Here is a 14845-nt window from a genome sequence, read left to right as displayed (position 1 = left end):
ATTCCAGGAATGATGCCAGGGATTTCAGCACATGTTGCTCAAGCACTTTTGACAGGAACGGGAGCTGGGAAATGGGTCTGTAGTTTTTCAGAACTTTGGTGTCTGCCCCGGTTTTTTTTAGTAGTGGTTTCACTTGTGCTTCTTTGAAGCTCGTGGGAAGCCGTCCGGTATCTAATGATTTATTTAATATTGTCAGTATGTGATCCTCTAGACTGGGGCGGGCTAAGCGAAACACACTTGGGGGGCATGGATCTGCTGGGGAGCCAGACTTTGTCTTTCTCATCAGGGATTCAAGGATTAATGGGTCAATCGGGGGGAAATTTGACATGAGAATTCCTGTCGGCTTTATGACAGCTTGTTGCTCAATGGGATCGACCACCGTACTTTTTATTTCTTGTAGGATGATGTCGACCTTTTCCAGAAAATATTTCTGGAAGGTGTCGCAGCTAATATTGGTTTCCGTATCTTGAGTTCTTTTGGTTAATTCTGTGAGAATTTTAAATGTTTCTTTCTGGACATTGCTCGCCTTATTTATGCGGTTTTCATAGAACGTGGCTTTGGTGTCCTGAATAAATTTTTTATAGGTACGGAACGATTTCTTGTATTGTTCACAAGTCTTGACATCTTTTTGCTTCCTCCAGTTTCTCTCCATGTTTCGTAGGGTCTTTCTATGCTCCCTCAGGGCAGATGTGAACCAGGGGGCTCCCTTTCTGCCACTATTCGCTCTTTGGAGCTTCTCGGGTGCGATCTGATCAATGGCTTTGGTCAGATAGCCCATCATATCCTTACACTCCTGATTTATATCTTTATCAGATGCTATGGGTTGGACAATTTCCGTAAGTGTCGTGGTCAATGTTTGTAGATCAACATTTTTCCACTGCCGAATCATTTTAGTTTTTGGTGGAAGAGGTGGAGACCTTGCATCTATAGGAATATCACAATAGATCAAATGGTGATCTGACCAGATACAGGGGAGGATTTTCACTAATGTCACCTTGGGGTCTGTAGTCCACATTAGGTCCAGAATGTGACCTTTTATATGCGTAGGGGCATTTACCAGCTGCCTGAAACCCAAAGAGGACATAGTTGTTTCCAAAGAGCTGGCTGTTAACTCTTTCTTCTCCTTGTCCCAGTGAAAATTTAAGTCTCCTGTAACTAATACGTTCTCATATCTTGAACAAATATCGGATATGTTGGCCATGAATGAGTCATTGAAACCTGGGGTGGCGTTAGGTGGACGGTATACGGTGAGAATTGTGAAGCACAAATTATCAAGCATGATTTTAACCGCCAGCATATCAGCCAGATCAGTAGATTCAGCCAGGATTTTAGTTACGGCTAAGTTTTTCTTGAATAGTATTGCCACTCCTCCCCCTCGGGCATTCCCTGTACGGTTGTGCCAATAGATATCAAAGCCTGATGGAACAGCGGCTATGATATCAGGTAGAGAATTTTCCCCAAGCCATGTCTCGGTCAAGGTCAAGATATCTATATCTTCATCTTGTAGTAGTGTAAATATCTCAAGGCTGTGGCAGTGTAAAGACCTCGTGTTTAAACTAACCAACTTCAAGGTGTAAGAGTTTGGCGAGGACCTACCTATATATGGTCTCCGAATGGACAACTTATCCAGAATGTCTAGTGTCGCTGAGTCTGGAGACAGATTTCCCTCATTCAGTTGGTGTATTTCATCCCCAGAATAGGTGATCCAGTTGTCAGAGGTCCCTGCCCCTGCGCCCGCCCGTGTGCGGACGGGCGCAGACGGGCAGGACTCTGGCACGACTCCGGCGCAAATCCGGCGCGTCCGCTGCGCGGAGACATGGTCATCTGTTTTTATACTGGCGACTAGAGCGCTCAGTGTGTGGGGCCCAACCCAAGATGGCCACCACGGAATCACGAGCCCGGGAGCCGGGGGCTTGACCAAGCCTGCCAAGCACCACCAGGGATCAGGGGGAAAGGAAATAAGCTACCTCGATCTCAGGCTAAGAGTTAAGGTTTCCGAAAGTGCTGCAGGTATAACAGCAATGTGTGTGCAAATTAGCGCTAAAAATTAATAGGGGATCGGACACAAAGGATAGAATACAATTTTAAAATCAGCGTAATGTAAAAGCGAGAACCACACGGTTTCAGCCTCGGGGGTGTAATGAGTGCAGGTAAGATGATAGAGTGTGATTAGCATGCGCTTCTGCTAATTTAGCTAGCCAAGGGAGAAGGGAGATAGGCCGATAGTGTTCTGATTTTGTAGGGTCAAGGGAGGGCTTTTTAAGAATAGGGATGATAGTAGCCTGCTTCCAGGCAGTGGGAACACTACCGGTGTTAAAGGAGAGATCGATAAGATTATGCATGGCCGGGTAGCAGCCCTCGGCGAGTTCCCGAAATTGAGTGGGTCTCATAGGGTCATCCGGTGAACCGGATTTGACTTTTATCGTCAAGGCTTTGAACTCCTCTAAAGTGGGGCTGGGAATGATTAACAGTGGTTTAAGAACCATTGGTGCGATAATATTCTCACTGATGGTGGACTGAGAGAATGACCTGTAAATGGCCTCCACCTTTTCAACAAAGAACGAGGCCAGGTCCTCACAATGTGCCAAGGAAGCTTCAAGAGTAGTAGTGGCAGTCTTTTTACTTGTGAGGTCCTTGCATACCCTAAAGATAACCTTGGTAGGATTCGTACTGTTCTTTATCTTCTGAGAATAGAAGGCAGCCCTGGCTATGCATATGGCCCGATGGTACACTCTAGTGCAGGCCCTATAGGCCGACTTGAGGTCAGCGTCATAAGTTTTGCGCCATGCACGTTCCGCTTTTTTACAAGAAGATTTAAGCGTCTTAAGGGATTTGTCGTACCAAGGGCTAGAGGGACTTGATCTAGTCTTACTCCACCTGGCCGGTATAAGAATATCTAGTGAGTGATTTATCCACTCACAGAAGCTATCATAGCCAAGGGAAGCTTCAATAGGGGGTTGAGGATGGTGCTTCATCAGAAGATGGTGAAAGTGCTCCAAATTCAAGTTTCTCCAGGGACGTTTGAAAATATCAGGAGTGTTGTTTCTAGGGGGAGGAATAAAAGTGGTAATATGAGTTTCGATCAAATGATGATCGGTCCAGGCCATAGGCCTAGGTTGGAGCACTGAAATATTGGTGGAAATATTCGTCAGGAAGGGATCTAGCAAATGTCCGCCTGTATGAGTCGGTAATTGTACCAGTTGGATTAATTGGAATGCTTCAAGATCAGCTAACAAGCTATGGACCGAGTTGGAAAGTGGGGCATCCATATGCAGGTTAAGGTCACCAATAATCGTGAAATTAGCTGTTTTCATGACTAGAGAGGAGACCACCTCCGGGAGGCTATGACGGAAAGCGCCCTCGGGACCGGGAGGCCTATAGATTAGTAGTCCCGAGAAGGTAAAGTGGGGATTAACTGTGATGTTAAAATGCGCGCTCTCACACCCTGCTATGATGGTAGGTTGCCAGGCCCAAGGATAGCGTGTTTTTACCGCGACTGCGATACCTCCGCCTCTAGCATTACGGTGGAGTGAGTGCATGTTGTATCCCACTGGGAGTGCTAAATTCATGACAGCCATAGATTCGTCATGCAGCCAGGTTTCGGTAAAAAAGAAGATATCGGGGTTCTCATCTTTGATCAAAGAGAATACTTCTTGAGAGTGAAATGCCAGCGATCTAACATTCAGATGGTAAATTTTAAGAGTGGGTCGAGTAACTAAGCCTAAAGCAGAGTCTGGCTTGTGGACACAGGGAGGTGTAGATTGAAGACTCATAATAGGCAACGGCTGAGGAAGTTTAAAAGAACAGGTGGGACACTGATAAGGGCCACTAAGAGGATCCAGAGCGCCATGATGGCAGTCTCTTACCTCACGACGCAGTAGACACAGGTCCCCAGCAGATGTCATCCTGGGAGAGCCAGAGTCCCCTGCCCTAGCCCTGCCTTAGCGCTGACGGGCGCAGACGGGCAGGACTCTGGCGAGACTCAGGTCTCTTAACAAGCATACTAATTGCAATTCGGAGAGGATTATCTATTTAATAACATGCCCTTGCCAGAAGAGATACGTGGGCATGACCTCTCAAAAAATTAAAACTAGGATCTCCGAGCACAGGAGCGCCATTCGGTGCAAAAAGAGTGCAACCAAGCTCACCAATCATTATATCGCTGCAGGACACACAGACAGGGAGTTACATTGGGTTGTCCTAGAAAAACCACACATTCCGTCACATGTGACTGACATCCAACATTTTCTCCTACGAATTGAACAGAGATGGGTATAGCGCCTGCAAAGTGACCTCCACGGGCTCAATGATGAAATTCCGTGGTTATTGCTTTGAACCCTATCCTACATATTTTATAACTACACACGTAGAGTATAGAATGTGTCTTTGCGGCTACTAAATCTACAAACTACATTAATCCGGGACAATAGGGTCTGGTTATCGTTACTCCTACGCTGAATAAAGAATATCCCCGACGCAATATACCTGTTCCCCTATTTAATTCAGCATGCTTATCGATAATAACGAAGTAACGTTTGAGGTCCACATTTGAAATTTCCCTAACAGTTTCCCCTCGAATTGTGTAATGCCCCTCGACATTTTTCAAACAAAATATTGATTGAGTCACAATTCGATAATAGCAGTACATGAGAAAGATCCATTTGCGGGGGACCACAATGGCTCGAAAAATGTAATGCCCCTTGACATCTTTCAAACAAATTACTAGCTGGGTCACAATTTGCTATTAGCAGTACATGAGGAAGATCCATTTGCGGGGGACCACAATGGCTTAAAGCATTCTGCACATCTCCTTGTTTTTGCCTATGCTAGTTAGGTTTAACTGTAACTTTATTGAGACATGGTCGAGAATCAGTACACAGGGGGCGTTGTTTTTGACCTTGCGCTTGCGCTGTGACGAATTTGTTCGATACCATGTGATTACACCACAGACTAGTGGCTGTCCTTCCTGACATGCGCGGTACGCCGGTAGTGCGAGTTACACTTGCAGGCATCGTGAGGGCAATCGACAAGGACCCCTCTCTCTGGAACGCGGCCGCGTTTTTCAAGACTCTGTTTAAAAGCAATGACGATGGCTGCCGGCGGTACTTCCTGTCAACACTCAATGACCGTCCTGGGGTACCGACGGATAGGTAAGCGAGGAACTGCTCCTTTGGGTTTCTGTTATATATGTGAACAAGCTCCCTCGTGGAGCGAAACGCGTAATTTTTTAATAAAACGTTTTTCCTGCATACTCACTGGAGTTGGTACGTTTTTGAGCTTATGTGACCGTTTGATGTGGTGTCTTGAGGTCTGCACCCTGCCGTAGCCTGTCGTCCATTGACAGGTTGGGATCCTTTCTTCATATATATATATATGTGAGTACACGGTCCAGCAGGGCTCTGCTGACTATGTTTCCTTTTGTTCTCTTCTGTAACTAAAATCTGGGATAAAGTTAAGGTCCTTTCAGTATATGTACACACTTACACTGAATGCGAATGTTGTCTTTGCTATTTTAGTAAACTTTATTTTTAGACGAAGAACATAGTGAAAGTGTATTTCTCACTATTCTTGACACAATTGAGAGTGTTGTTTGCTGTCAGAGCCACCTAGAGTTAGAATCATGCAGCAAATATACCAGGTGTGATGCAGGTTGTTCATATACTCTGTTTTTTTATTTGTTGCAGAGCGGGCCCCCTTCCCTGACCAGGTTGAGGTGAGGGTGACACCCAATTGTTATGGGTAAGTGTCTGTATTCTATAGACCTTGTTGGAACCACTGGTGGGTTCTGTATATGCCCCCGATAAGAGAGAGGCAGATCTATTGTTAGTGAGTTAGGTGTGGACAGTAATATCCCCAAATGTATATACAAATTGTTTTTTTCTTTCAGGTTCCCGGTAATGATTTCTACTCCTACCAAACTGGAGAATACCGGTGGAGTATATGATATGTTCTATGTGACTTTTTCACTGTACAAATATAGTTTTCACACTTTTATGTAGCAGCAGCAGTATTTGTTTGCTTGGTCCTGAGGAATGCCCCGATACTAGTAGATCTTGCGAGGGCAGAAACATGTCGACCTATCACCGTGTTTGACAGCTTGAGAATCACAAGTGTCTACACACTGATTTTTAAGTATGACAAGGGCACTCTGAGAATAAAATTAGTATAGAGTTCCATTAGTCATTTTTAAGACACCCCTTTTCATTATTATTTCGCGCTGCACTTTTTTGTCTCTCTAACCCTCTTCACGTAACATTCAGATATGTTTGTGGCTTTCAGAGTGTTATATGCGGAGTCATCAGCCATCATTTAGGCTAGCCCAGTTAACTGTCTAGACTGGGTTGCCGTGTAAGAGAAGGCCAGATCCAGAATGATAAGTCACTTTTTGTGAATGATGGGTTCAGGCAGAAGAGGTTTATGCGAGCTTGAACCTGAATTTGCATATCAACTGTTTAAGTGTTCTTCCTGGTCCAAAATATATCAGCAGCCTTAAAAAAAAAATTTTGGGCCATCTTTAGTGAAGAAAAATCTGTGATTCCAAGAGTGCCACAACATAAGGAATCCTTGCTTCTACATTTTACTGATACATATTCAGGGCGATTTAAATTGACTGTTCACCAACTCTTTTTTTTTCATCTTTGGAACAGAATTGGATGATTGCATGAGTATAAAAAATTATTTCACTGCATGTTCTTTCCAATCCAAATTATTAAATTAAAAATCATGTAGAATGTTTATCAAAGTTTGTACACATTTATGTTTTTTGCTGTTTATTGTAAACTCTTTTTAGAGAGCCCACACTAACTGAAACGTTACTGCCTTCTGCACTCATCTCATTTAACAGTAATGATTTACTGTCCAGAAATATCCCAAGGGGTCTTTAGAACTGCATTATCCGCAAACAACATAATTTCGAGGCTACATTGTATCTAGTAGCACCATTGTAAATACTCAACATATGACATCAGAGGAAACATTAAAAAACCACTTGTTTTAAGGGTAATTGAGAAAATGTTCATTAATCAGGTAAACTCTCTATAAGACTGTTGAAACAGGAACAATAATTTCTATATATAATGTTATTATTGGTTATTTCCCAATTTTGTCTGCATCCCTTGAATACCACGGCAATGGCAATATTAGGAATACTGCTACAACTATTGCTGCTGTTTTCTACCCATAAGCTTCTGATCGGGGCCTGATTGCTCATATAGAGTGAGAGCACCAGGGTACGAACATATCACTGTTTTATCCTACAGGGTGACAACAATGTATTCATTCTTTAAAGTCGCTTTCCATAGCAGTCCATAGCTTTACTGTCCGCAAGCATGAAACCTACATTCCTCACCTTATTTCTGTTCATCCTCTGGGTACCATCATCTTCTACAAGTTATCATGGTGCAATCGAACGCAGATTTGAGATCAACTAGTGTGCGGTGCAATGGGACTGTCCAACTAAATACCACACCCTATGTAATCCTAAGGACTCATCCATTGTCTCCTTAGTCTCCCAAATACATCCATGGCACAAAGTTTATACAATTATCATGAATCCCTCCTTGGCTCTGAAAAAGCAACACCTTAAAATATTTTTCACAGCTATATCAAAGGGCAACATACACCTATAATTCTCAAGATTACACTTACAGCCTTTTTTCATAAACTGGGAGCAACAGAATCTTTCCTAATTTCTCACAGATGGTATCACGTTTGAAAAAAATAAATACTATGTGTAGTGTTGTGTAAATAAAGAATGATGGAATTCGTTTGGTCCCTGATGGACTCCGTAAACCTGTGATGTAAGCATTGGAGAGTACTGAAGTGAATGCTGATGTAAAACGTTGAGTTCTTTCTTACACACGGAAGAATAAAGACATGTATACCTAATCTCTTAATGTGGTGTAGTCAATGGTGAGTACCCGGGATGGGTAGGACACTGCAGCTGGCGACGAGTAGGAGATAAGTAAACTGTAGATTGACAGCGCTCTCACAGAGAGTTTGTTGTGGTCCAGCAAACTGCTTGTTAGAAGCGGCTCCTCCGCTATGAGTGTTGCCACACTACTTTCAAGCAGTGCGAGAAGAGAAAACATAAAATGATAATACCTTTTATTTATTATTATTTTTTATGTTTGTGCTGATTTGCAGACTGGTGAGTGGGCGGGGCTGCTCAGCTCTCAGAGCAGGGCAGGGGAGGAGTGGTTTGCCCGCTCCTAAGTGCTCAGTGACAGTTTAGTCAGCCCTCTCCCGTTTCACAAACCAGTCAGGCACACTTTCCTCGGTCTCCAAGCAGGATGCATTACAGCATGCATGGAGAATATGCCCATGCCCCCATTCCCTGGTCGAGCGTCAAACCAGGATGCTCAAAACCAATAACAACGCTGCGTTGCAGCACTGTGATTGGTCAAGGGAGCCTGGGTGCCTACCATTCACAACACTGAATTGCAGCATTGTGATTGGTCATTGGGGCCTGGCTGTGCTTCCTGATTCCTGAGGCATGGGGCAGAGGCACTGGACCTGGCGGGTAGATAAGTACATTTTTGCTCATTCACATGCGACCCTCCCATATTCTCTCCATGTCTGTGGCTCCCCAGGCCCAACCCGCCCCATTATCCATGAGCAATGTTGGCCGCTATTGCTGCTTGTGAATGCCATGTGTGCTGCAATCATAGTGCAGTATCGGCGTTAGCACCTGTGGAGTCTCAGAGCGATTGCAGCCTGTATGAAGCGTGTGTGAACAAAGAAAGCACCATTTAAAATCTACTCATCGGTGGCAGAAAATAAAATGAAAAGGCTGCAAACAGAGGTATCTTGCTACAATGCCAATTAATGCTGTATGTGATTTGTAGTGTTTTAGATTCATGTAATCAATCAATCAGGATTTTTGTCAAGTGCAGCTACTCACCCGTGAGGCTCTCAAGGTGCTGTGGGGGGGGACTGCTGATCCGTCTGGGCGTGGTGTTCAATCGAAGAATCAGGCCTTGAGATTCTTCCTGCCATGGTCAGAACACCATTACGAGAATTACTAAAAAAGAATGTGTTGTTTCAGTGGTCACATGAGTGTGAATAGTTTCAAGAGAGTTAAGCAAGCCATCGAAAAGACCACTAAAATGGTCTACTTTTATCCCAAACTTCATTCAGAGGTTGTAGTTGATGCAAGCCCCGTCAAGTTAGGTACAATACTTGCACAGTCCAATAGAGAGAGAGCCAAAGGCATGTTGTGCCCTTGTGGAAAAGTAAATTTTGCCATGTTCTGTGTCCCTACGTGTTCCCCATCTTATGTTATGTGTGCATGATTAATATGCATATGTATTCCCCATGTTCGATTAAAGACGCAATTATAGTTGTGTCCATCTCTAGTATGCCAGTTTCCAGTTCTCGTGAATACTATGAATATCAGGCCTATGTAAAGTTACGTTGCCACGTTTCTCAGTGTGCACGTTATTCCATTGTAAAGTCCCCGTTTCTAGGCCTCAAAAGGGCCCGGACACCAGATTCAGCTCCTGTCTCCTGAGCCCTCGCTGAGGAGCGATACAGCCCCCACCTGTATTCCTGACCCTTCACTTACTTCCTGCCTCACAGTGCCCGGCCCAGCCTGGCTCTGCCTACGAGTCTGCCAAGAGTATGTTATGATTCTAGTTATCAGTCCAGCCCTCCTTCTCTGCATTCCTAAGCTACTGAATCGCATCAATAGTTTCCGTCATCGTCTAGCCTTTACGTCTCCACATAAGAGAAATACTGTATTAATGGTCATCTAATATTCTTCATCACGCACTACATGTAGAATAATGCATGCACCAGTCTTAGAGTCTGTTAGCCTTTACCCCGATAGCTTTTGGATTCTATCAACATGTTCTCTAAACATCAGATACTAGATAGTGTTAGGTCCATGTCGCCCTGACTCTCCAGACTTCAGTCTCTGCTCCTAGCACAGAGTTCATAGCCCCCAGCTTCTCCTAGTAACACGTCATTGTCAGTTTGCGCGCACCATTAGGTTAGAGGTCCCGGCTCCTTAGGTTGCCCCCTCCATGTTTCCGCCCCCTTTATGACATATTCTGTTACGTCTACATCACATGTCTATGTATACGCCTCCTGTTACACCTACTTTCACCCTTATCTTTCGCGACTGCTATTGACCACACCCACTGCTCCGCCTATTGTATGTATTGTATTGCAATTGTTTTAGTATATATACTTGTGCACTGTTATTAAATGCTACGCCTACGCATATACGCCGATACCGATCCTGCCCCCGGCAGCGCTGCCATCCTATTCCTGTGCAGGTTGTCCTGTTCCTGTCCTTATGCTGTATTAAACCTGCAAACTCCTACTACCTCGAATCTTGACTCTTATTTATTGAGCTATCTGTTATTACTATGTCCAGTCAAAAATAGATCCGGTATTATTTATTTATATACCACATAATGGCGCCCGAATAGGGACTTGCCCTTTCCCCACGCGCCGGTGAAGCCACGTATGCCCCCTGACCCTCTGCAGCCGTGACGGAACCATACCGTGCACGTGCAGATATTTCTGCTTCAAGTATCCCTCAGGCCCACGGAGGAGACGGAGGTTGCGGTCCAGCATCCAGACGAGGCGGTGGAGGAACGCGGCGAGTCCCGACCAGAGCCCAAGCCGAGAGTCCAAGGTCCGAGGTATCCGGAGGCCCACCTGTAACTGAAGTCCAAAGTTCGTCCGTCCGTCGTCGTAGCAGTCCAGTCCAGTCCGAGGCCTTCCGTTCTTGCTGCCCGGTGAGTACCGTTGCTGGGGTAGTATCTAGACAGGGTCAATCTAATTGACTCTGGTCCGTGGGTTTGGTGGTACACAGACCCAACACGAAGTGTCCACTTAGGTGGATGCGTGTCCTGACGTGTCTCTTTATGAGACCGGTAAGTTTCGTACTGTTTTAGCAGTGCATCTAGTTTCTGTTCTAGTCCGTTCTGTTCTCGAGAAAATTCATGTATTCTGTTTTCAGTATTCCAGGTAGTATTTTGTCAAGACTGTTATTTTAAAATGTCATTCATGTATTTTAATGTCGTGGTATGAAAGTGGTGTAATTATCGTGTTCATTGTGTATTGTATTGTGTCTAGATTACAGTTCAGTCATGCCGTTGTTTTCCAAACTACGTCAGTTAAGAACTAGAAAAGGTCTGTTAGAAGAAGTAGTTCCTGTCCCGCCTAGGGACAGTCCAGGTCATTTTATGTATCAAAAGCATGGCATAAGTGCCATATTGTATCTAGATTTATGGGTGGAGTACACCAAGGAATTAGAAGAAAAGTATAGATGGCCTGTATTAAGCACATGGGATGCCGAGTGCATCATGCGAGTAGAAGAAGCATTATGGAAAAAGAAAGCCAGACAGTCACAGAAAGATGCCATCGAGTTATGGCGCAAAGAATCTCATAAAAGAACCGAAAAAGAAATCAGAAAGTCAGAATTAAGTAGAGAATCCTTAGAAAGAGCGCAAGAAAAGGAACTAATCGAAATAGGTGAACGAGTTAAAACCGAACAGTCAGACAGACAGAGGAATGCCCTCATTAAGGGTATGTATCCTCTTCTTGCCGAGGGCTTGCCAAAAGCAACCCCGGAGGCATCCAGTAATTTTCCGCCACCCTTAGTTCCGACCAAGCTACGTCACAAACCGACCGCAGCTGACATTTTTATCTCGTCCTATTTGGACGACACAGTCCCAGAATATGCAAATCCTGTTCCGCCAGTTCCTGTAAATCATGTAATTCCTGCTCCTCCAGACACCGGGGCACCTTTTGCAGTACCTGCTACGGTACCCCCGGTCCAGCCCACATTACAACTTCCCGCCACATCAGCCACTCTGCCAGCACGAAGAGTATCAGTCGACGATTCTAGTTTAGGGGCCGCAGGAGGAGGTCCTCCTGGTACCCCGCCAGCACACCAACGTGTAACGTTAGTCGAGTTACATGAACGTGCGTTACAGCGTACGCCCAAATATAAGTCTGTTGCAGACATCCGACGAGCTCTTACTGAATGCCGCTATGATCCAGTCGCCGGCGATGATAGTACGGTTATATATTCCATACGTGTAAGACGGGTGACCGGGTATTTGGACACCCTACCAGATATGAAAGAAGATCTAGACAGAATATATCGTTTCATCCGTACAGGGAATGATCCAGAAAGTATTGGCGAAGCCATGTCTCAAAGGAAAGCTGAGATCCAGCTCATGATATTAAAGTTTCTGATTAATTGTTTAATAAGGGAACAAGATTATCCGACCAAAGATCCGGCCGAAATGAGAACACTAACAAGGTGGAGTGATAATATAGCCGAGGGTAACCACAGAACTATCAGTAGTATAGAGAGTATGTACAAGAAAATACGTAAAGAAATAATAAGGTTACATGAACAACGTAAAACAGCACAAGTAAGCGAGAAAGAGAATGACTCTTTTACTGAAGAGGTAGAGGACGAGAATCCCGCCAGAATAGCGTATGTAGGTAAATCTAGATTTCTAGACCGCCATTTACGCCTAGAACACAAGAAAGTCTTTCATCATCCAGCACCAGAACAAGGTTCTCTAGAACAAGTATTTCAAGCTACCGATCACATTTTGAAATCACGAATCGGTTATAGTGAGTTAAGTACTATGCATGAACAAGAACTAGTCCGATCAGCAGTCCGATGGATTACTGATTCTACCACTTTTCCAGACGAAATAGTGGCACAAATGTTTCTGAAATTGCCCCCAGCCGAGCAGCGACTGGTGGGTATGTATATGATCCAGCACCTCATTACATTGTATGAGGGTCAACATTCTGATCCAGGTCCGTTACATGATGTCCTGAACGAGTTACTCCAGTATAGATGGAAAGGTTTAGGTACCGATTTAATTAGTGTCATTCTAGAACAGCGCCATAAATATAGTATGTTTTTGAACCCGCATTTTGTTCATGTCTCACCTCCAGAAAGTAAACCCTCTTACATAGATAGACAGAATCCGTTACGAGAAGTACACCCAGTTAGGACAGCAGATGGTGAAATGCAACGAGTATTTGTTTATACCCCGATTACAAAGATGGAACTCTTAGAGATGAAGAAATTAATTCCTTGTCATGACAAAAATCCAGCAGGGTTCCACCGAGAATTAAAAGACATGCTCCGTATGGGAGAATATACGTACCCAGATATTATTAAAATGTTAAAAGTCCTGTTGCCCGCGGGCATATACGAAAAACTCAAGGAAAAAGAATGGGAGGTGGGAGAGAAAAAGATCGATTGGGCAGTTCTAGAAGCTGAAGATAAGATACGTGTACCAGGTACCGGCCTTGGAGATAAATGTAAAGAATTACCAGAATTGTTAATACAAGTTTTGCCCAGATTACTAGCCACTAAAAAGGAAGACTGGGATGCAATCTCAGCCTGTAAACAGAAACAAGACGAAGATACTAGTGATTTTTATTCTAGATTTGAAAAATGTTTTATTATAAACAGTGGCTTGAAGACGAGTAGCGAGTCATACCCTCATCTCTTTGTTACTAAATTAGTCGAGAATTCAAGTCCACAAGTTAAGAATCGAGTTTTGAAAGTCGAAAGTACATGGCAAGCTAGTACCCCGTCCCAGATGTTACAGATGCTCCAATACCACCAGAATAGAATCAGAGAAGAGCAAGATCATGAAAGGAAACGTATGAAAGACACGAAAATGAAAGTACTAGTTGCACAATCTGTTCCACAAGACAGTCAGAAGAGGGGTCCGAATCAAGCCAGTCATCCTGCAGCTCCCGTTAAAGGGACATGCAATTATTGTAAACAGCCAGGTCATTTCATAAACGAGTGTGCAGTTCTGAAACATAATATAGCCACTGGTAAGACTAAAGAAAGACCACGTCCGCCTAGACAAGAACAAGTTTCACAGACTTCTCAGCCACAGAATGCACAACAGACAGTTCCAGCACCGCAGCCTATTGCTGCAACACAGCATGTTACACAGCAGATGTACCAGTATGCTCAGACAGAGTATCCAGAGTATCAACAGTATTCATGAAACAGCCTAGAGAGGGAGGTAGGCTTGCCTCTCATCGAGATTCCTGTAGATCAAGAAGGTCCCTATGTTCATAGTCAAGTACTAGGGAAAGACAGAAAGTTTCTGATTGATACAGGGGCAAGTAGGACGACTATAAGTCACGCCGAAGTTCCAGGGGCTCCGCTCTCAGGCTCTAGAAATGTTTCCCTTGGATTTTCAGGAAAGCCTATTGTAAACGAGATATCTAAGCCAGTTACTCTAGAAGTAGGTCCATTGTCCCGCACTACTGATCTATTACTTACGAAGTCATGTCCAGAAAATATGTTAGGCATTAAGACACTGAAAGAATTAGGTGCAGTTATTTGCTGCTCCCCAGAGGGAATACGTTTGTTCTTACGTGACTTCAAGGGTCACTATGTATTACGAGATTTTGATCCAAGATTGTCAAATGTTCCGCAGCATTTATGGGCGCAAGGTCCAACTGATGTAGGTTATATGCAAATCACACCCCATCGTGTGACTCTCAAACCAGGTGTAGTGTTACCACGAATCAGACAGTACAGATTGCCACCTGAGGCTGTAACAGCCTTATCCAAAATTATTGACGAGCTCATGGCTCAAGGAGTAGTTGTAGAAACTGACTCCAATGTATGTAATTCTCCGATCATTCCAGTCATGAAACGTACTGATCCAAATGCACCGCCAGTATATCGATTAGTGATTGACCTTCGAGAACTCAATAAATGTATTATTCCCCAATACCCAGTTGTCCCAGATATTTCTTCCCTATTGACAGCCATTGATTCTGAGGCTACATTTTTTACAGTCATAGACCTCAAGAACGCGTT

The sequence above is a fragment of the Lissotriton helveticus genome, chromosome 6, assembly GCF_964261635.1.
Source record: "Lissotriton helveticus chromosome 6, aLisHel1.1, whole genome shotgun sequence".
NCBI classification, from domain to species: Eukaryota; Metazoa; Chordata; class Amphibia; order Caudata; family Salamandridae; genus Lissotriton; species Lissotriton helveticus.
This window is presented reverse-complemented; position numbering follows the sequence as displayed.